Source organism: Ambystoma mexicanum, chromosome 4q (assembly GCF_040938575.1).
Source record: "Ambystoma mexicanum isolate Mex_15411 chromosome 4q, UKY_AmexF1_1, whole genome shotgun sequence".
In the NCBI taxonomy this organism is placed as follows: Eukaryota; Metazoa; Chordata; class Amphibia; order Caudata; family Ambystomatidae; genus Ambystoma; species Ambystoma mexicanum.
The window spans coordinates 215546287-215568641 of NC_090928.1; the positions used below are offsets into that span (position 1 = coordinate 215546287).

A 22355-nucleotide genomic window follows, 5' to 3' on the forward strand; every position below is an offset into this window, starting at 1 on the left:
CCAGGATGCCAAAATGATGCAACACTGTAAAAATATAACAAGATCATTTAACTACACCATAGAGGTTCCATCTAATTATGTCCCCGCAAAAATATTGCCATGCAAAAAAAGATCGCTGAAAAATGGCCATTTTTTGTGGGGACATTATTACATGGAACATGTGGGTGACACCGCCGCAACCCCAAACCTTTTTTTTTCTTCATGGGGAACGGGGGACACCCCCGCAACCCCCGCTGCACCTGTCCCCATATATATGGTCACCCAAATAATATCGCCACGACTTTTTCCCGGCGATATTATTTACGGCGACCATATATATGGGGATAATATTACCTGATACCACCATAGACTTTGCATGAGGTTCACTTTTAATCATATTTAGCACCTTGAAACCTGACCAGATCATGAACGTGGCACTAATCCTTCTCTTTATATGAAGTCCAATTTAAATAAATTGCAATACTTTACTTTATTTTGCAAAAACACTTTCACACAAGCAGCGACCTAGATGGTTCACAGTATGGTTTAACTGCATCACATGTAAACCAAATTTTGACTGACGCGGCGCCCTTAGCAAAGCTGACAGTCTTATTGCACAACAAACTTTTCAGAACAGACACTTTTCCTTTATTTTGGAAACCCTTTCCATCACCACTTTGCAATGCAATATCTCTCTTCCCTCAGGAAACACTTTCCCACTTTCTGTAGAAAGTGTGCTTTTTAAATCAGGGACTTCACTATTTAATTTAGGCAAAAACTATTTTCTGCCCACCACAAAAACCCAGTCATTCAGTTAAATTCAGCACCCCTCTGCTTAAAGGCAAGTTCTGAGCAATGGTGAACAATTAGGACTTTCGTTTTTAACACACCCCACCCTCTATGGAATTTTGGGGTTAGCAAAAATAAATAGGCATATCCAATTACTTTATAAGTAACTTGAATGGAGTGAGGCTGCAGTCGGTATCTGCGCTCGGATACACACAAGTCTGGTGTGCCTGCTGATCAATATGGTGTAACCCAACCTGCCTCCGGCCAGAACTAGTATGTGATAGAAACAATTTGGTACACCACTTCCTTAGTGCATGGCAATATGAATTTTGTTATATACAGGAAGAGTCTATTTGGAGCAGATTTTAGTAAATGCTAATAAGTAGTTTTTATTTCAATATAATACCTTCTAGGTAATGTTACTCGTAAATGATATCATACACAATTATATGAACCATTGGTAGACACTCAATTATACATCTACCTAGACCATCAGTGTGGTGGCTGTGTACGGTGTGTCGCTCTCAATACAAGTATAAAGTCACTTATATTTCTTAAATAACAGCGGCTGCTTCGCTAGTCAGCCTGTTATCCCAATTAACAACAAGTCACAATAAATATGATTCTTTTGTTCCTCAGTGTTATTAATTGCACCTTTCAATCAATTACACATTGGTGTTATCCTTAAACCAACATAATGTTTCATTCTCAAATGGAACATATTCTGTAATACATATCTGTATATCATTTTTCATATAAACAAACAACTCCACATTGCTGTTGCCCTGTTGCCATCTCTACATAACTGTTGCCCTTGTGCCAACATGTGTTTCGACCATGCTCTCTGTCTTTATCAAGTCTGGGCCAATAACTATGTCAGAAAGAATGAAACACAAAGTACTAATGAAGGATGCCTAGCAAGGTACAGTAAATGAAGAACTGACCTGCCCAATTGGGCTAATATCGTTATAAGCACTCATGGCGCATTGAACTGAAGGCGGATTGAATACTAAATAGCCCCCTCAGACTCTTCATTCTTAAATCCACTCTTACATGACTCAGCATGATTCTTCAACATACCTTTCATCAAGGAAATGGTTCAATAGCGTTGATTTTGTTACCACAGTATAGGATACGCATGGTTATTGGCCCTTTTTGGGTCCAGCCTATGCAATCTTTCCTCCTCCTTTCCAGGATTAGGAGGTGGGTAGAAAGTTGGCAAAATGATCTTTTGCGACAAGTGGTAGTCAGAGACTACCATAGGTAGAAAAGAAGGTTTATCCTGAGAACAACCATGTCTTTATAGAAAACAATATGTGGAGGTTTACAGGAATGTGCCTTACCCTGCAGGCTGACGTTATTGTTATTAGTAAAACAGTTTTCAAAGTTAACAGTCTTAATGGGCATGAATGTATTGGCTCAAAAGGGATGCATGTTAGAAATGTTAACACCAGGTTAAGATCACATATAGGGACATGGAAAAGAGCTGGTGGGAATACGTTAGTAAGGTCCTTCAGGAATTGAACAATCAGAGGGATTCTTAAATATGAATCCTCCTCTGAAGAGCAATTGAAAATACACAGCACCGCCAGGTAACCTTTAGTTGTTCCAATCTGGAGCCCCAGATTTGTCAAATGTAACAAAAAAGAAAGCACCATATGAGTATCACAAAAAAAAGGGTCAACATTCTTATCCCTACACCAAGTGCTGAACTTGTTCCAACAGCAGCGGTACAAAGATTTTGTTGCTGGCCTTTTGACCGAAAGCAAGCTATCCATTACATCATCCGGAAGGTCCCAATCCTTGTATCACAATCTCTCAGAAACCATTAGTGAAGGTTGAGAGTCTTGACCTCTGGATGGAGAACCTGACCCTTCTCTAGCGAGAGTAGGTCCTCTCCTTGTGGAAGAAGTATTGGAGGGCAGATGGTCATGTCTAGAAGGTCTGGGTACACATCCTCCTGGCCCAAAACGGGGAAATTAGGATCATGGATTTCCCAAACCTTCTCAACCTCCTGATCACTTAAGGAATGACAGGGACCGGAGGAAATGCGTACAGGAGTGGAAACTCCCAGTCCACTACGAACGCCTCCACTAGAGCTCCTCTTGGAGGAAATTCCCTGGAGCAAAACAGTTTGCACTTCTGGTTGACACTGGTCTCAAAGAGATCCACTTGAGGGGTTCCCCAAAGGGTGAGGATCCCTTCAAGGACTTCCTGAGCTAGTTCCCACTCCTGGGAGACTGTGCTCTGCCTGCTCAGACCGTCTGCCGCTGTGTTCTACTCTCCGGCTAGGTGAACTGCGGACAGAGAGATTCCTTCTTGAATTGCCCAGAACCAGAGCTGCATTGCTACTCTGCGCAGTGGTAGTGACCCTACGCCTCCTCACTTGTTGCCTTTAGCTCTGAAAGGTTGATAGGTAGTTTGTACTCTGATGGAGACCAACAACCAGTGATTGTCATTGGTTGGCGTGGACTCCCCACCCTGTGAGGGAGGCGTCTGTCACCATTGTATCTCCGGCCACAGCTGCCAAAAAGATTCTCCCCTCAGAATGTTGTCCTTGCAAGCCCACCACAGAAAGTCCTGTGCGACACTGCTCGGAATTTTTGTTTTGTTTTTTTGTTAGATCTTTTTATTGCTTGTTTACCATACAAACAAAACAAACATGTCATCTTTCACAATAGAGAGCACATTCTGCTGCATTTACATCGAACTTCCCACCTGTGTCAACCCCCTTCCGCCGGACTTCATTGGGGGGAGTTTCTGCAATGGGTCCCCGTTGTTCGTTGTGCCATATGTAGTCCATGATCGATGCAATTCCCTGTTCCTTCTAACTGGAACGCTCATCCTGTAATCTGCCCCTCCTCCTCCCAATCCCCCCTTTGAACTATCCCAAATAAGAACAATATGCAACATTATGAAAGAATATTAAACATTATAAAAGATTAATAAACATTATAATCCAGCCTCTAGATCCGGGGACCATATATGTGGCAGATGCATTTGGGTACGGTCAGGTATGTGCTAGAAATAGTTAGTGGTGTTTGTAAGATGCTTTGCTTGGGGGTATTGGGACGTCGGATGGGTGACGATGGGAGAGTGGCGGAGATTCATGGGAGTTCACCCGCTACAGGGCATACCACAGGTGTCATGATGTTGCTACACCCGGAGGGGTTAGCCCCTTCCGGGGATGTGGGGGGTCGAAAAGGGCCCAGAATTTCCGGGCCAGAGTAGCTCTGGCCGGGTTCGTCCTTCTTTGTGCGCTGTATTCCAGGGAGCAGATCTTTGATATGTGTGCGATGGTTTGTGATTTTGTGGGTGGGGTTATGTCTTTCCAATTAACGACCAACAACTTGCGCGCTGCGAATAATATCGTATTTAGGGTTCTACATGCAAATTCTACATGTGCCATTCCTTATAATTGGCCCCAAAAATCATATCTTCCGGGGTCGGAAGATGCAGGCATTGATCAGGTTGTAGACCATGTCCCAATAGGGTGTTAGCTTGGAGCATGTCCATAACATGTGGCCCATGGTACCTGGTGCTTTTCACCCACGCCAGCACTGGGAGTAGGGGGTCAGCCCCATTCTGTACATTTTGGACGGGGTGTAATAAATGCGTTGTATTATTTTAAATTGGGTTTCCCTATGTTTCAAGTTCAGGGACATTCCGTGGATGACTGAGTAGAATTGATATATATCTCCAGTGTCTATATGGATGTCGAGATCTAGTGACCAGGCTGCTGCCAGGGCAGAGTTCCTGCCGGCATTGTTCAGGATGGCCATGGAATAAAAGTCCCGAAGTCGCGGGTGGGAGCTCGTCAGGCGCTCCAGTTCACTTTCACAGGGGGCCGGAGCTGCCTGTCTTGAGGCGTCAGTGGTGTGTCGCGTTATCTCTGCGCGGATTGTGCCATATTGCAGCAGTGGCCCGCGTGAAGGGCCAGTGTTTCTGCGGCCTCAGCGAAGGCATATATATTCAGGCCGTCGCACAGGTCTGCGATCCTGACCCGTGCCCAGTGGGTGTCTTGCGACGGATGGATGGCAGGTAAGTGGTCAAATGCCAAGAGGCCCTTCACTGACATCCACGCGGGAGCCGCGTTGCTATCGATACCCTGTTGGGCACGGAGCTTATGCCACTGGGTTAATGTCAGGCCTACCACAGGGTGCGATCTGAGCTGTCGCGATAGCTTCGTTGGAGGAGTGGCCAAGGTGTCTAGTGGATTTTGGGGGGCCAGGATGTTTAGCTCCATCGCCCTCCAGCTATAGCCGTCCTCTAGGCTCAGCCAGCGTTTGGCCCAGCATATTTGGGCTGCCGCATAGTAGTGCCGCCAGGACGGCAGTGCAAGGCCCCTGTCCTGTTTGGATGCAGTGAGGATCCGCGCACGGATGCATGCTTTTTTATTATGCCAGATGAACCTTGTGATAGCAGCGTCGATAGTTTTGTACATCTTCTGGCTGGGAGCATATGGTATCATCATCGCTAAATATATAAGTTTGGGCATTGCGTTCATTTTGACAGCATTGATTCTCCCCGACGTGGGCAGCGGAAGCGAGTCCCACTTAATGAGGTCCACGCGGATCCGCTCAACCACATGCGGGTAATTTAGGTCTCTAAGATCTCCGATGCGAGCGCTAATGTTGACCCCCAAATACTTAATATGGCCTGTTTGTAGCCTAAAGGTCGCTACTCCCCCCGGGTCACAGGGCATATCTGGTCAAAGCGGCATAATCTCGGATTTTGTCTAGTTGACCCGGTATCCCGCCATTGGTCCATATTGCTGCAATAGGAGTCTCACTCTAGGGAGGGAGGTGTGGGTGTTCCTGATGTATATGAGGAGGTCGTCAGTGTATAATGAGACCCTGTGTTCCGTCCCGCCCCTCCACAATCCCTGCCATCGGGGGTCTGTCCGTAGTATTTCAGCTACACGTTTGATGGATAGGGCATAGTGGAGGGGCGATAGGGGGCATCCTTGGCATCCCTGGCGCGTACCTGAGTGTAAGGTGAAGGGGGCTGATATGTGGCCATTAGTAGTCACTGTCGCCTCGGGTTCCGTGTATAGTAGGCGTATCTGGCCGATAAGAGAGGGTGGAAGGCCATAGTCGGCGAGAGCGAGAAAATTTGAAGTCCCATTGGACCTTGTCAAACGCCTTCTCCACGTCTATCGCGAGGACAGAGTCCCCTTGCCCTGGTTCCTCCGCTATGACGTGGAGAAGGCAGCGTACATTATCCCTGGAGTGTCGCTTTCATATGAAGCCGGTCTGGTCGCCTCGAACCAGGCCTGGCAGAACCGCTTCAAGGCCAGACATTTTGCGAGGACCTTAGCATCCGAGTTGATTAAGGAAATGGGTCTGTATGACCCGCACTCGTCTTCCGGCCTCCCTTTTTTATTGAATACTAAAATATTGGCAGTCATCATTGATCTCAGCAGGCGACCACCTTCCGCTGCTTCTGCAAATACTGCCTGGAGTCTTGGGACTACTTCGTCTGCTGTGGCCTTATAGAGGTCTATCGGAATCCTGTCCGGTCCTGAAGCTTTGCCGGGTTCAAAGCGCGGATCGCCCGTCGGATATCGGCCTCCCCTAGGGGGGCGTCTAAAGCGTCGTATTGGGCCTGCGTGATTTTAGGCAGTTGGATGGCCTGTAGGAACCCCTGCATCGCCCGTGGTGGGAGTGTTTCGGGCTTTGCGTATAAGTGAGCATAGAACTCCGCAAACCTCTGGTTAATGGCCTCGTCCCCTACCAGTATGTTCCCTTCCGCATCCTTTATAGACGTGATGGCCGTTGCCGGTTGTCTTTGCTTTAAGGTGAGTGCCATAAGGTGTAAGGGTCTGTCGTTTTCCAGGTAGTATTTCTGGGTCCAACTGGAGTAGGGTTTTTGAACTCTGGTCGTCTCGACCTCTCTTATTTCTACCCCTGTGTGAGGGTATGCTGGTCGGGTGTCGTTTTATGTCGTTTTTCTAGTGTTTGCAGTGTGTATGTTAATGATTCCACTTGGGCGCGCCACTGTTTAAGTTTGTACGCCCACCTGGAGATACATTGACCCCTTGAACGCGTCCCAGCATGTGTGCGCGATATAGGGAGGGTTGAGGTTAATATCCCAGAACGTGACCATATCCCCCTTGATGAGATCGACAAAGTCGGGGTAAGCTAGGGCCCGCATGTTGAGTCTCCATTTAGGAGGGCTGCGTGGGACGTCCGGCAGTATTAGCCTCACTCTGACAGGTCCATGGTCAGAGAGGGTGGTGGGGAGGATGGAGCATTCATCTAAGGAATGCATTATTGTGCATGGGGCTAGCCAATAGTCCAACCTGGAGTAGCTTTGGTGTCTAAAAGAATAGAAGGTATAATCCCTCGCCCCGCCGTGTTTGGTTCTCCATATGTCACCTAGGCCAAGATCTGTGAGGAGGGACGTGAGAACCGCTAGCTTCTTTGGCATACTGCTGGAGGGTTGGCTCGTGGAGAGTCTGTCGAGATTCGGATCTATTGTCACGTTTAGATCCCCCCCTATCATTGTGAGGCGCCTCATAAATGGTGCACATGCGGTGAAGGTGTGAGTAAAAAAGGTGAGGGTGTCCGTCGTTGGGGCGTCAAGCTTTATAAATGTAATAGGGTGGTGGTGTGGCAAGCCTTGCACTAGGACATACCTCCCCTCCCTGTCCGCGAGCGTGTTTTGGTGTACAAAAGGAACACGTCTGTGGATTAGAATGGATACTCCTCTTTTTCCCCTGGAGGGGGCATGTGCCGCCACCCCAACCCAACCCCGTTCAAGTTTCTTCGATTCCCCTTCATTCAGGTGTGTTTCCTGGAGAAAAGTTACGTCCTCATCAAGGTCTCTAAGATGATTTAGGGCGCGCCTGCGCTTTATGGGATGCCCCAGGCCTTGTAAGTTTAGGATGATCAGTATAAACCTGGCCATCATGCCTTCATGCCGGGCGCTTATCTGTCGTCACACACCAGGGGGGCAGGTATGGTATCTTCCCCCCATCTGATGTCATGCAAAGATTGTGTAGTGTGGATGCACTATCCCTGTACCCAAATTCCAGAACGGAGACATGGATTAAACAAAAAAAAAAAAACTACAACAATCAAGAGAAACGTCTCTCGTGGAACAATGGAAGCGTGTGAACCACTTACAATACTAGGCCATAAAGCTCATGCAAGGTGTCCGTACGGGCGAGCCGATGGGCCCGTCCCCTTCTCCATGCATACCGGATGCCCCTTGCCTTGGAGTGAGCGTTTGTGCGGGGTGGCTGGAATGCTCGGTCCGAGCGCAGTGTTGCGTGACTCATATGGTGAGGGTAGGAACCGGACCAGTTGGCACCCGCCACCTCTGCTGCTTGTCGATGTTGGGGCAAAGGGGTCCGTCTGTGTAGAGATCCTGAGGGGGATAGAAGCTATGGGCCGCTTCAACCGGGCAGGCCTGCCAACACTCTCGTTGCCACTGTTCGACTTGCGCCCCTCCCGGGGGTCCACAAAGCACATAGGGCGATGATAGATAGGTTGGGGCGGCTAGCATGACCGCTGTACTTTGGCCTGCACGCTCGTTCGAGGTTGCCAGTGCTAACGTATCGGGCCTCCAGTTCCGTGGTCATAGATGTTAAGCTCTCGACAGTCCTGTATCTTTGATTCATGAGACTGGTTCCCTGCGTCTCTGGTTCGGCCCCTTCAGGTCTCGTCCCTTTTTTTGCCACCTGTCTCTATTTTGCTGTGGGCAAGGATCGGATGAAGATGTAGCTTGCAAAGTTTGGGCCTTTGATTCTGCTTCTCGTGGAAATTCTGTGGTGACCAGATTTTGGCGCTGCAGAGATCCCCAGGCATCTTCGGGATCGTCGTAGGAATGCCATTGGCGGTCAATTTGGACGCACCACACCGCTGGACATTTTAGATAGTGCCTTAGCTCTCGGCCCCTCAGAGTTTCAAACATGGGGTTGAACCCCTTCCTTTCGACGAGACACCTCCGCTGAGTAGTCGTTGAAAAGTCTGATAGGGACCCCTTCAATGCTCACCTGGCCCACCGACCGATACGCTTTGAGTATCGCCATGTTATGTTGGAAATTCAGCAGTCTAAGAGTTATGGGTCTTGGGCGCTCGCCCGCTGCTGGTTTCGGAACTGGTGCGCGATGGTTTCTTTCTATCGTTAGTTCCCTGGGGTTTTCAATGCGTAGGACATCTTGCATGAAGTTGCACATAAATGATTCCAGATCCGGTCCCTCTGCGTTCTCCGGGAGACTGATCATCCTCAGGTTGTTCCGTCTGGACACATTTTCTTGCTCCTCCATCTTGGCTCCCAGGCGTTGGACCTCCCTGATGACTCCGTCAAGATCAGTGGCTGTTGATTCCAGGTTGTCTTCAAGTGAGCTGATACGCTGCTTGTTGTCGGTCGTTCTTTGCGCTTGGATCGTAAGCCGCACCTGGACATCTTGGAGATCCCTTTTTATATCTTGGACCGTGGTGTTGGTCTCTTGTGTGCGCTGGCCATTGAGCTTCATTTCCGCGAGGATCGCCTAGAGTTGTACAGGGACATCCATGCTTGTCTTGTGTCTGGTGAAGCGACTTGGTGTGGGTGCTGCAATGATTGTCTCTATCGGAAGATCGGGCTGTCTCTTTGATCATAGCCCTCTCAGCGTTGTCTGACTATGTTGTTGGGCAGAGCCCCCACCGCGGTAGATGTGGGCCTGGTGGGGCTGTAGCACCTCAGTATGTCATGCGCCGCTCCTCCCTCAGTCTGCCTGCCGCCGGCGCACCCCAGTTGATGGCGTCCCCTTTGGGGATCCTATTTCGGTGGACCTGCTCTGTGTGTTCCCTCCATTGTTGGACTGCTTCGTTTGGTGATCCAGCAGGGAGGTGGGGTCTCTTCCGGTGTTACTCGTTATGCCCGTCTGTTGCTGGATGTCAGAGGCGCAGTGTCCCGCCCAATCCAAGGAATGACACCCCCGTTCCCACCACTGGAGCCGCCCGGCTCTCACACACGATTTCCGGGTTAGGGGGCAGTCCAGGTGCCCACTACCGCATCGCGACCCTAGTGTGCTGGGCAGGGGTCTCCCAGGTTAGCGCAGGTGAGCAATGCTGGTATCCTGAAGTTCCTGTTGGTGGCCTGGGCACCTGTCGGTGGCTGGTGCAACGGGCTGGCTCTGCTGCTGCACGGCTATTCTCGATGTTTTTACTGCTGGTGGATCGGGGGATCAAGTGTGTAGCTGTAATAGGCAGGTTTGCGGCTCTCTGCTGCGACCAGCTGCCCCGAGGCTGCGGCTGGCGCACCACTCCCAACCCCACTCGGTGCGTCTGCAGATAGGCCGCGGCTGTGATTGGCGCACCTCTCCCAGCCCCACTCGGTTCTTGTGTGCGGGCCTGTTTATTAGGGGCGAGATGAGCGGTGCTGGAACGGGCCAGGCGTCTCTCGCCGTGGGAGTCGGGTGTGGTCGGCGAGGTGGACCAGGACACTGCGCTGGGGTAGGGGACAGAACGGGCCATACCCGCCGCCGTGCAGATCCGGCAGATGCCCTCCTGTCAGTGACTTTAGGTTCAGAGGGGGAGAGCCCGCTGCTGTGGACCGGGTGTGGGAGGGCCCGCCTCCGTCTCAGCGGAGCTGGTTGGACTGCACCGGCGGGCTGATCCGCGTCTCACGGATCAGGCAGCTCTCCGGCTAGGCCGGTGATGACTGGAGGGGCAGTTTGTCGTGCCACAATGGGGCACACATCGGCCCCCGCTGCTCTCCCTCCCAGGCCGCCGGTTCCTCACCTCTGCTGGTCGTCACAGTATGGTCGCCAATCTGCTCAGGACTGTGCTGGTGCACCGTTGGTGTCTTTGTGCCGGGTGGAGCTTCCTCGTGTCAATATTGGTGGAGGGGCGTCGTGCAGTTCACTGGGTTCAGCGGCGCATCTCGCTGCAGCGGGGAACCCAGTATGCCGGGCCGGGCTTTGGTGATTCCTCCGGCACCTTCTGTTGCCATGCAGCTTTCAGCCCGGGAGCGGGGCTCAGCAGGGTCTAAGGGCAGCGGAGCGCCCAGGTGGCGAGGCCATCCCGCCGATCCCAACGGGGTTGATGGTGGCGGCGGGCAGGCTAAATCTCGCACTGGGCTTGGCGCCTCAAGCAGCTATGGCGTCAGAAGGCATCTTTGCGGTCACGTAGCCGGCTGAAACTTCACATGCGTTTAACCATTCCGGTTCTTGTTCGCCTCAGTGCTTTTTCCTGCACACCCCACGGGTTGAAAGGGGGATAAATTTAGCCGTGTCGGCGGGCCCGCACGGAGCTTCATGGTCCCGCGACCATCTTGCTCAGGCTCCCGAGCACCCCTCCTGACACTGCTTGGAACTTGAAGGTGGTCTGACATTCTGCCTTAGAATTGGGACCATTGAGTCCCGAGAGCCCATTGGAGGGGTCTCATTCTCAGGTGAGCCTCTGGCACCAGGAAAATGCAGGATGCCCTGAGACAGAGCAACTAAAAAAAAGAAAAAGCCCGGAAGACGCTGGGCACTCTAGAATTTGGTGACCATCTGCAGAATGTGGTGAGCCCTCACCTCGGGTGGTGGGGCTTTCCCCAAGGAAGTATCCAGGACTGCTCCGATAAATTGGAGCTTTTGAGATGGTTTCATCTTCCTGGGCTTGATCGGGTGAACATGCCCTGATCAGCCAATCGTCCAGGTAGGGGTAGACATGAATCCCCCTCTCCCGAGACTCGCTGCCACCACCGCCATTAACTTGCTGAAAACCCTCGGGCAGAGGTCAGTCCAAATGGCAGAACTCGAAACTGACAATGAGAACCACCAACCGGGAACCTTGGGTACTTTCTGTGCTTGTGATGGATAGGCACATGAAAGTATGCATCCTGAAGGTCCAATGACACCATCCAGTCTAGGAGTTGGAGAGCCTGAAGGATCTGAGAAAGGTTAACCATCTTGGACTTGTCCTTCCTGAGGAACTTGTTTAAGTTTCTTAAGTCTAGGTCTCAATCCTCCGTCCTTTTTGGGAATTAGAAAATATGGGGAGAACCAACCCTTGTTCCTCTCCGCCACAGGTACCGGTTCTATAGCACCTTTCTCTAGCAGGGTAAACCTTTCCTCCACACAGAGCGGATCCAGAATTTTGCAAGAGTTGCACCCCGGTGGATGATCCTTAGGCCTTTTTTTTTAAAGAAAGGCTGTAACCTTGGGCTACGGTTTCTAGTGCCCAGGCATCTGACGTAATGGCACGGCATTCTTTTAGATGCTGAGAAAGTCTGCCTCCCACCAGGGTCTTGTGGGCTAAGGCCTCAGAGAGATTTTTAGGTGACTGGAGGGGCGGCTCAGGGTAAAACTGCCGCTACTTGGGCTGACATATCACCTCTCACTCGTCCACCACGAGGGAATCGCCCCTGACCTCTATGACTGGCTTGTCCTCTTCCAACTGAGGAGTAGAATCGAAAGGACTTACCCCTCCAAGGTGGTGAACCGGTGTTGAGGCTGTCTAACGGCGGCACTAAGAGATTTAGCTTCCGCTTTAAAGGTCTGCAGCTTTTCCAGACTTTCATCAGCCTTGCTGGCAAACAGCCTCGAACCATTAAAGGGCATACTGAGGAGTCTCGACTGCACATCTGATGCAAATATGGATTTCCTCAACCACGCAAATCTGTGCAACACAGTGCTAGCTGCCATGGATCTGATGATGCTATATGCAGCATCCAGACCTGACTGGAGGCATTCAGACATTGCCTCCTTACCATCCTTGATGATAGCCATGAAGCCGTCTCTTTCTGGGATGTGGTCAGCTGACATAGCTACGCAGTCCTACAGGGTAAACATAAACTTTGACAAGGCACAGGTTGTGTTAGTTGATTTTAAAGACATATTTCCAGCAGTAAATATTTTTATCGCCTAGGCATCCACTCTCTTATCATCCCTATCGGGAGGGATTGAAGTGTATGCTGGTTGCTTGGTAGGCGTAGCAGCTTGAACCAACAAATTCTGTTGGGTGCCTTGTTAAGTACTCTGGGTCACTTTTGGGTGGTCTATGTTTTTTTGCAAAATGTGTATTTACTGCAGCTGCAGTCTCTGGTGTTTCCCAATTTGTTGAGACCCTTTTTTGTAAAGCAATGTGAAAAGGAAAAATTGGATCTCTTTGGGGACCCTGATCCAAAATATCTGTCAGGTCATCCTGCTCGAAAGAAGGTATAGGCCTGCTCCAACCTAGAAATTCTACCAATTCTACAAAATAGCAACCATTCAAGCTAAAAATGAGTCCTCAAATTCTAGAATAGCTAGTGCAAAATCTAATAGTAAAAAGCTTTATTAAAATATTGAAAGAAAAAAACGGCCCTAACCAAGACTCGGTCACAAAGGACGAGACTTGGTGTTTTAACATTCAGGATGCCCTGTGTGGTTAACTAGAAAAGATAAAAGCTTCTATCGAAGAAAGAACTGCTATTGAACATAGAGGATTCTGAAGTTTCTTGCTCTGTGTCACCCATTAATGACATTGAACATCAGGTTTTACATTTTTCATCTATTTCAGAGGCAGAACTAGTAAAAGTAATTGCACAACTTAAAACCACTAGCTGCAAAGGTGATCCTTGTTCCGCAGTGATTATCAAGGAATGTGCCCCTATGCTTATAACGGCCATCACACAATTTGTGAATGCCTCCTTTGAACAGAACTGTGTACCTAATAATATCAAAAATGCTTGGATTACCCCGCTATTGAAAAAGCCAAATCTTTGTCCCTTGACCTCTGCCAACTATAGACCAATTACCAACACTCCTTTTTTGTTGAAGATACTGGACAGAGTTGGTTATAATCAGATCTCACAGCACCTTAACAACGTCCAGATTCTTCACAAATTTCAGTCAGGTTTTCGGCAGGGTCATGGGACTGAAACTGCTTTGGTATCTTTAAAATCTAAGCTGCTTCAATCAATGGATGGAGGCCAAACAGCCATATTGATGATTTTAGATCTTTCGGCGGCGTTTGACCTGGTGGACCATGATATCTTGTACACCAGGTTAAAACATTGTGCCCATTTATCAACTCAAGGGACCCAATGGGTTAATGCATTCCTGAACGGAAGAAGGTTGAGAGTAGCAAGCGAGTTTGCAGAAGCTAAACCCACTCCCCTGTTATTCGGAGTCCCACAAGGAGCGCGTGTATCCCCTTGTTTTTATAGCATCTATATGATTCCTTTTTTCACATGCTGGGACAAGAAGGGATCTTCTTTGTAAACTATGCAGATGACACTCAATGTGTCATCTCCCTCTCGGGATTGCATAAGGAAGATGAACTAAACATCAATAGTGTCAAGGCTGTCTGAGTTTTTTAAGGCTTCCCTCCCCACCTCCTCACCTGAATTATCCATAGGGTTATCCTGTGGCTCCGACTTCCTTCCTGGACGTCTTTGGGTCTGTTCTTTGCCGTTCTTCTTGACTTCCTTCTTTTGGAGTAAGTAGGGGCAAGCTCCCTGGGATGGCACACTGTCGGGTAATTGGGGAACCGAACAGCGGGGACTCCCGGGAGCCGGCTCCAGAGCAGGGAAAAAGCCCCAATGGCAGAAAAAACCCTGCGGTGGATGTTCTGGCAAGATGGTCTCAGATAATGAAGCAGGCGGAATACAATCCTCCTAGGCTGAGTAGATCCGACAGATGCAGTGGTAGGTACAGTGGAAACCTGCCAGTTGAATGGAGGATAGCCGAAGTAGGCGAGAGAGGGGAGCACAAACACTGAGGATGTCAGCAGGAGACTCCCAAGTAAGAAAAAGGCGCGGATGGCTCCAGAGGTAAGGAAACTAAGGCGCCTATGCGAGAAAGAGAGAAGAGAGCAGGGAAGGAGAGAAACAGAGCGGAGGGGCCGGTAAGAGAAATACCGGAAGGCAAGAAAAACAGAAAAGGAACGGAAGAGAAAGATTACAGTGTCCAACTGAGGAAACACGGACAGGGAAACACAGCGTTACCTTCGGGCTGGGAGAGCAGTGAAGGTGCAACGCGAGGAACGCTGCACTGAGCCGGCACTAAAGGACGTCGGTGGCCATCTTGGAAAACACTAGAACGGTGATTCCGGACGGCCGTCGAACGTAGTGGAACCTGTCAATGGCGTCTCCACACATCAAAGAAGCGCCGTCCGACAGGAGTCATGACAAATAGGGTATATCTAGCTATTCAAAGATGGATGGTTATGAATGGGATGGCCTTGAACTGCTCAAAAACTGAGCTTCTGATTGTCGGTACTGACAAAGGCTTGGCTAAGCTGGGCTGTCCATACAAGAATTGTAGTATAGGTAATTGTATTATAGAGGTCAAGACGAAAGTCAAGACTCTAGGCATCTTTTCTTGATAAGAATATGTCCATGAAGTCTCAGGTCAACAGCCTTGTCTCATCCTCATCATACTTTATTAAGTTATTACGGCATCTTTGCCCATTCAATTGATCTCCGAGAAAAATGCAGAGAACCTAGCCAGAGCCATTGTCGGCTCTAAACTGGATTACAGTTCCATTCTACTTGTCGGGATCACGCAAGCTGACCTCCACCATCTCCAGATTATTAAAAATGGGCCGGTGAGAGTGGGGAAAGGACTTAGGCGCCGGGACCAAATATCATATGCAAGACGGAGCTTGCATTGGTTGCCGGTGCAGGCAAGAGTACGCTTCAGGATGATTCTGATCACTCATAAGTGCCTTAAAGGCCAAATGTCATTGTATCTCATGGAAGCCATTAAAAAAAACAAAATATCAGATCATTAAAATCTAATAACACAAACCTTCTGAACATCCCCAGATGCAAGCTGGCTAAAACTTGTTATAGAGCATTTAATTTTGCAGCCCCAGCAACATGGAATGCCTGGCCCCTAGACATGAGAAGCATTGAATCGACAGATGTTTTTTAAAAAAAGCTGAAGACGGTATTATTCTGTTAAACCCCCATGTGTCCTGCCGAACTCTCTTGGTCCATCATATTAGCATCAGCAAACCTATGATTTCTGTTCTGTCTTTGTTGCTGTTGGTTTTTTTTCTGTTTGCGCCCTTAAGCCTTAGGGTACTGGGAGCACTTTACAAATGCATAAACCTAAACAGCTTGCTCATTAGTTACCTATATGAGGAGTCAGTGTGGTCACTAGAATCTGGTTCAGCAAATTCCATTTCTGGAAAGGTATCTATACCACTGGCTGACTGTAGGTTATCATACACGTCTCTTAACCTAGACTCTTCAGAAATCAACTCCTCTGGCACATTTGGTGTGCCATATTGCAAACCAAATGGTGTATTACATCTGAAGGCTCATTGTCTTCATAGATGGAGGTTAAAGACTTAAAGTCAATCTTTGGCAAGGGTTTGAAAACCTTTTCCTGAGTAACTATTGGCTTGGACAACTTCGAAGAATTCATCGACTTCAAAGTTGGAGTTGATTTTGTCAGAGTCGACTTTGACACTGGCGTCGATGGCTCCGATACTGATGGGGTAAGCGAGGCTGTTGGAGTTACTGACTTTTTATGTTTTTCCAAAGGAACCCTCGATGGACTGGATTCCTGGCTTGTCAAAGCCCTCAGATTTATTTCCGGCTTATGGCTCGGACTCGAAGACTTGAATGGTTTCGTCTTCGACTTTCCTTTGCTATCTTTATGCAGATCGACAGGGGCATGGGCTTTCTGCTTGTCCTTCGAGGGGGTCGGGCTGCATTCTCCAAGAGTTTAAGCATTTCTTTACGAAATGCATCCCATTTAGCTGGGGAGTCCGACTTAGTTGGACATTTTATTACCTGGGCCGAGGAATCACTAGAGGCCGAAGGTGACCTGTGATGCTGTATCTTGGCCTTCTTAGAAGAAGATGAAGAATGGCACGATCGACTTCTCGATTGAGATCTTTTAGACCTTTTCCATCGAGGAGAATCTCTCGACTCATCTGATTTCCTTTTGAAACTTTTCAAAGGAGACTTCGAAAACAACCTTCCCATTGCCAATTTACCTTTATGCTCCCTCACAGCCTTTTCGTCATCGCCTAACAGGAGTTACAGTCAGATGTACGATGACTGGTAGTAAGGCACCACAGACATATGCGGTGGGGGTCGGTGATCGGCATCTTCGATCCACAGTCTTGGCACTTCTTGAAGTCTGTCTTAGGCGTTGATGGAGTCAACAGAGAAGACATTTTCGCTTCCGGAAATAATGATGAAGAACCGTAAAACTCGTAAAAACAGAACTGAAGCCAACGGCCGCTGCGTGCGCTATTTATACTGATGATGATGTCGACAGTCGAACTGAGGCCCTCGAGGCACATCGACTCAACGAGACAGCACACATCACCCCTTGTCAAAAACATTATTCTGAAGCAGCTAAAGCTGGAAGGATCATTATCCTAAGACGAGGAATACGTGGGAAGACACAATCTATTTGAATGATATTTATTGTGACATGCTGTTAATTGAGGTAACAGGCTCACTAGTGAAGCAGCCGCTGTTATTTAAGAAAATATAAGTGAGTTTATACTTGTATTGGTATTGAGAGTGACACACAGTACGCAGCCATCACACTGATAGTCTAGGTAGCTGTATATTTGAGTGTCTACCAATGCTTCATATAAATTGTGTACGATATTAATTGTGAGTAACATTACCTAGAAATTGTTTCTATCCAATTACTTTATAGGCTATAGTATTTATTCACGCTGGAAGCAATGTTGTTGATTTCGAACTTCAACAAAATTACTCTGTATAATTTGGCTATATGGGAATTAATTTAATTGCTAGCCCCCCACCCACTAATTAAGGGAAAGGTATCAACTCAAGCAGATCCCCACAAAACTAGGTTTTGGTTGGACAAGTTAACTTACATAATCATCCATGGATTTGCGCATAGGACAGGGCAGCCAGGTCAGCTTCCAGGTACAGGAATCGGGTCATAAATCTAAATCAGTCATCAATATTTTCCAGTCTTCCTTCTATTCTGCCTCTCGTTGGTCAAGGATTGTCCCTTCTCCTGTTTAACAGTTCCACCCAGATGATATCAGGAAACATTCCTCATTCATTTCCCAGGAAGCTCTTCCGAGTTCCATTGTGCGTGTCCTTATGAAGCTTCACCCACACCCACAGAAATGTCTAAATTATCATATGCCAGCTTATTGGTTATTCATTTTCACCTGTGAATTATTCTCCAGCCCCTTATTCAAGGGATAGCCCCCTTCTCTGATTGGTCCCTTCAGTTTACCACGGCCAAATCGGGAGGAGCAAGTCCTCCCACTTAAAATTACGTTTTCTCTACCTTTTAATTTTTGAACTTACAAAATGACTACATGGTGAAACTTTGTAATTTATAGATAATTATAATATATATATATATATATATATATATATATATATATATATATATATATATATATATACATACATTTGGGTTCTTCCAATCATGCCACACTTATTGAACTATGTCCCATGGCAGCACAATGTTGTGGGTTTGGGTGAGCGTTTTACGTGTTTTATTCAAAAAGTATAACAGTGTCGGCAAATTTCTATATGCAGTTACATGATTCCCCAAGCTACTACCTCCGCAGGTTTCTGTTTCATGACCATTTTCTGGGGAGCTAGAAACATATTTTAGGTTGTAACTTGGTTTTAAAAATGTTGATGAGAGGTGCGGCGACAGAAAGGCCATATGCTAAGCTTTACCATGATAGCTGTCCCATTTCTGTAAGTGTCGTGGTTTCTGAGAAAATCAATAAAGTATGATTATGCATACACTCCATTGCCCCCTCATAATTATATGCATATTTGTACTTCGAGTACATTATATGCCAGCTTATTGGTTATTCATACACTCCATTGCCCCCTCATAATTATATGCATATTTGTACTTCGAGTACATTAGGTTTCATTTCTCCAAACTGAACAGGGAATCTGGCCATCTGCTTCCTGTGTTGACTTTGGCCTACAATAAAGTCCAACAACATTCTCTGCCCATTTGGACCCTTATCTTTGAGAGCAGGTAAGCAATCTCCACCTCCATGCTCCTGGGTCATTTCCTGTAACTCATCACTTGTCAATTAGGCGCTGGACTACACCATTAATTAATTTAAATACATGTCATTTTTAATATTTTACTTCCATTTATGGTCATCTGTCGATTTATAGGGTCATCTGTTAACCTCATAAAAGCCTTAGTCCAGCACAAGTTGGCTCTGCAGAAACATCAAGGAGATCTGACTTTCAGATAAAGAGCTGAGCAGTTTTAGCCCCTAATGGGGGAAGGGGAAAATGTCTTATGGGCGAACCCAGCCTTTCTCCATGCACAGAAACGGATGCTTGAATGTTACTATTATATTACAAATAAGGCCTTCTGTTTCTTTGTAATATAATTGCGACTTGCCATCAATGTTCATTTTTCCATCATGATATATATTTGCATTACCCAGGCAATGGAAATTCGGTTTTCATGTACTCATTATTCTAAGCTGTGAAATGCTCCCACTTCCATGGTAACTGTTTTTACTTGTGCAACGTTATCCTTTAGTCCTCAGTCACATGTAATGAAAACAACGTCCATGGCGTTGAATTTCGCATGCATGGCAGACTTTAGTATGTGTATTTCTCTTTCTTTGAAAACAGCATTCTTGAAATTGAAATGCTGCCCTTTCAGTTCGGCAGTCATCTCTGTGTGTTTTCAATGCTCTGCATTTTTAGGCCCAAAGTAGCCCGATGCAGTTTCCTTTTGTATTGGGCTAAAAATACCCAACATGACAAAGGTCCCAAACTATCCAAAGAGACTGAGAAATATAGTTCTTTGGGCACAACATAGTATATGTATGTTTTTATATTTTTCAAGTCTTTATGAATGATTTATTTTGCTTATTTATGTACACTGTTATATTCATATGTGCTGTTGAAATTCTGACTCTTTGTAATGGTTTCAATACACTGTGTCTAAGAAGGTGCTCATCTGATTGTGTCATTTTGTTTTCATATTCTTTAATAATTTGAATCAGAATTGGCAAGAAATCCATTCTGTTGCACTTCTTTTGTCAGACACTAGCCATCTGAACACTATTTGTGCTTGTGACTATGTGGACTGATTGACTCCAATGCTAGATGTCAGGGTACCCTATCAAGTGTTCATGGACAAAAAAGAAATATGACAAATACCAAAAGAACTGTCTAAAAAATAAATACCAAACACCATCAAAATTATGGTGCATTCCACAAATGTATGAGAACAACTTTTACCTGAAATGTGAAAGTAGAGTATGCTATTTCAGCTAACAAACATGCATGCAACAGCGTCATCCAGAATTGATCCCTGGAAGTTCACCTCCAGTCCTGAACCACTGAGAAATGCATTGTGGAGATGTACATTAGCTGGAAAGCATTGATCTTTGCTTCAGGGGGAAAAAGTATTGGTCTCATAGGACAGCACTGTTTTATACATAGCTTCATCAACCAAAGGCAGACAGCTCTCAAGGATGCAGGCAACCCATAAGCGATTATCCCTCATTCGAGATCATCAGTGTGGTGGCAGTCTGACATTCTTGTGATTGGAGCAATGGGGCATTCTTATGTCCCCTTGTTGTGCCTTGCTGGCTTGAGATAGTGGTTAGTTCCGAGCTATAGTTCTTCCTACACCCCTTCTTTTTACAAAGGAGACACTGGGGCCACTAGAAAAGAGGCTTCCTAACTTAATTGGATTCAGTCTTAATAATCTCGATGATAACTACAACTAATCAAGAAACCTGTCAACTTGTGTTTCTAACAAGCCCTTAAGTAAGGGACTCATGACTTGCGCAAACCATGCTCAGACAGAATGTGTTGGATATTCTTCTAACCAGGGTGTGCCTGGTGCTGCCTCGTTAGGCTATGGTACACGTATCAAGGTCTCCTAGCTCACACATCACATCAAATCACAAGTACATAGATTCATGTAAACACATCACTAAGAATATAGAACACCAATATTGCTTTAAATACTCAATCATACATACTTTTCAAATAAAAATGACATATTAAATACTTAACAGTAACTGGTCATGGGTGTTGGTCTGTTTTATGTAGCGATATGCAGAGAACATGTAATGTGGAACCTAAGTGAGTCGCAGTACGGCTTAAGGCACAGGAAATGGAGGAGGCACTATCACCAAGTGGATAAGCTACTGTGTGAAGTGACTGAGAGACGTCAATATTATACATGTGCAGTGTGACAGCTGCAAAGATGACAAGTTGTGACACAATAGGTTGAATGTGCTACACCACTAAATAGGGTCTCGTTAAAGTAATTACTGTAATGAGTTATCCCCAATGAAACTCCTGTGATTGACAAAAGGAACGAAACGTGTTGGGTTGTATGTATTATGTCAGAATTTAGGAATTGAGGCACTTTAAAACACTTATGCACTTTAGCTAATAAGTGCTTGTAGCACTTTAGGAGGTTTTTGGAAGAGGTGGTTTTAATATGTATGATTGGGTATTTAAAGGAATATTGCTATTTTATGTTATTTATGATGTGTTAAATTAATCTATTTACTTGTGATATGATGTGATGTAAGATAGGAGGCCTTGATATGTGTCGCATGGAACTGTAACCCTATGTATCAGCTAAATGAGATACAAATCAAATGAATAATAATATGCCAACTGAAGTATACTAGGGTGGGTTCTAGTGTGTTTTACAGGTTGAAGTCCACTCTAGTGATTGTTGCCCTGGGGCCTCAGAGTAATCACTGCTGCCATGTTAAAGTCAGAAAAGGTCAGACTGTGAATCAGGAACAAAATAGCAAGCCAAAATGATGTATCCTCACCCATATACAGAAGGTTCACACCACAGGATTAGTTTGCCCACAGGCAGGGGTGGACTGGTCTATAGGGAACTCTGTCGATTTACCGGTAGCCTTCTGCGCCCTGCGTCTCTTTTGTGTAGTAAGGGAAAAAGGGCAAGGATAGCTGAAAATATGTAATATGGGGCCACTTTGAAAATTATTTCCAGGGCCTCTTTTGGTTCTTAGTCCACCCCTGGCCACAGGGGACTTAAACACACGCTTCGACACTTAATACAAGGTTCAAGTGATCTTTTGAAGTGCGTAGCTAGGCAAGTGTATTAAAAGCAGACTAGTCAAATATCTAAACATGCTGTCTGCTACATTGGACTGGTGAGCCCTGTCCTTTTTCTTGCCATCAAGATTATAAAATACAATATACTCAGTTGATAACATCACTACTGACCTTAAATGGTACAGTCATTGCTCATTACTTCACGAAGGCCAGCCCAAAGGAGCGCCAAGCCCAGTCCTACGGAAAGATAAAAATAGCAAAGATTTAAAAATTGTAATGAACAGGCTTAGCACACGGTAACACAGTAATATGATCCCTACAAAAGCAAGCAACTTATGTTGTTTTTCAAGCCAGGTAATGTGGTGGGATTAGCTAGAAGCCAGCTGCATGAATACCAATCACTAAAGACCCCCACTTGCAGCCAGATATTAATATTGGTCACATTCTTTGGTAAATCTCCTTTTGAAGAGACAGTTTTCAATACAAACATGCTTTTGCTCCTCTTTCAAAAAAACCCACAAACTGCTACAAACCAACACCCAAAAGACAAAACCACAGCATTTTCGTATAAATTCACACCAGAAAATATGCCCCTGGTATGACTCCGT

At 46.5% G+C, this 22355-nt stretch overlaps 1 protein-coding gene across 1 annotated transcript in view; it reads right to left on the minus strand.

The window, feature by feature from the left end:
* The window catches only part of SCAF8 (SR-related CTD associated factor 8), a 2093867-nt gene that overhangs the window by 300958 nt on the left and 1770554 nt on the right, over positions 1-22355 (minus strand). The window contains exon 22 of the transcript XR_011268119.1: positions 21919-21984. The gene's annotated coding sequence lies outside the window, so the exon portion shown is untranslated. The remainder of the gene's footprint in view (positions 1-21918; positions 21985-22355) is intronic.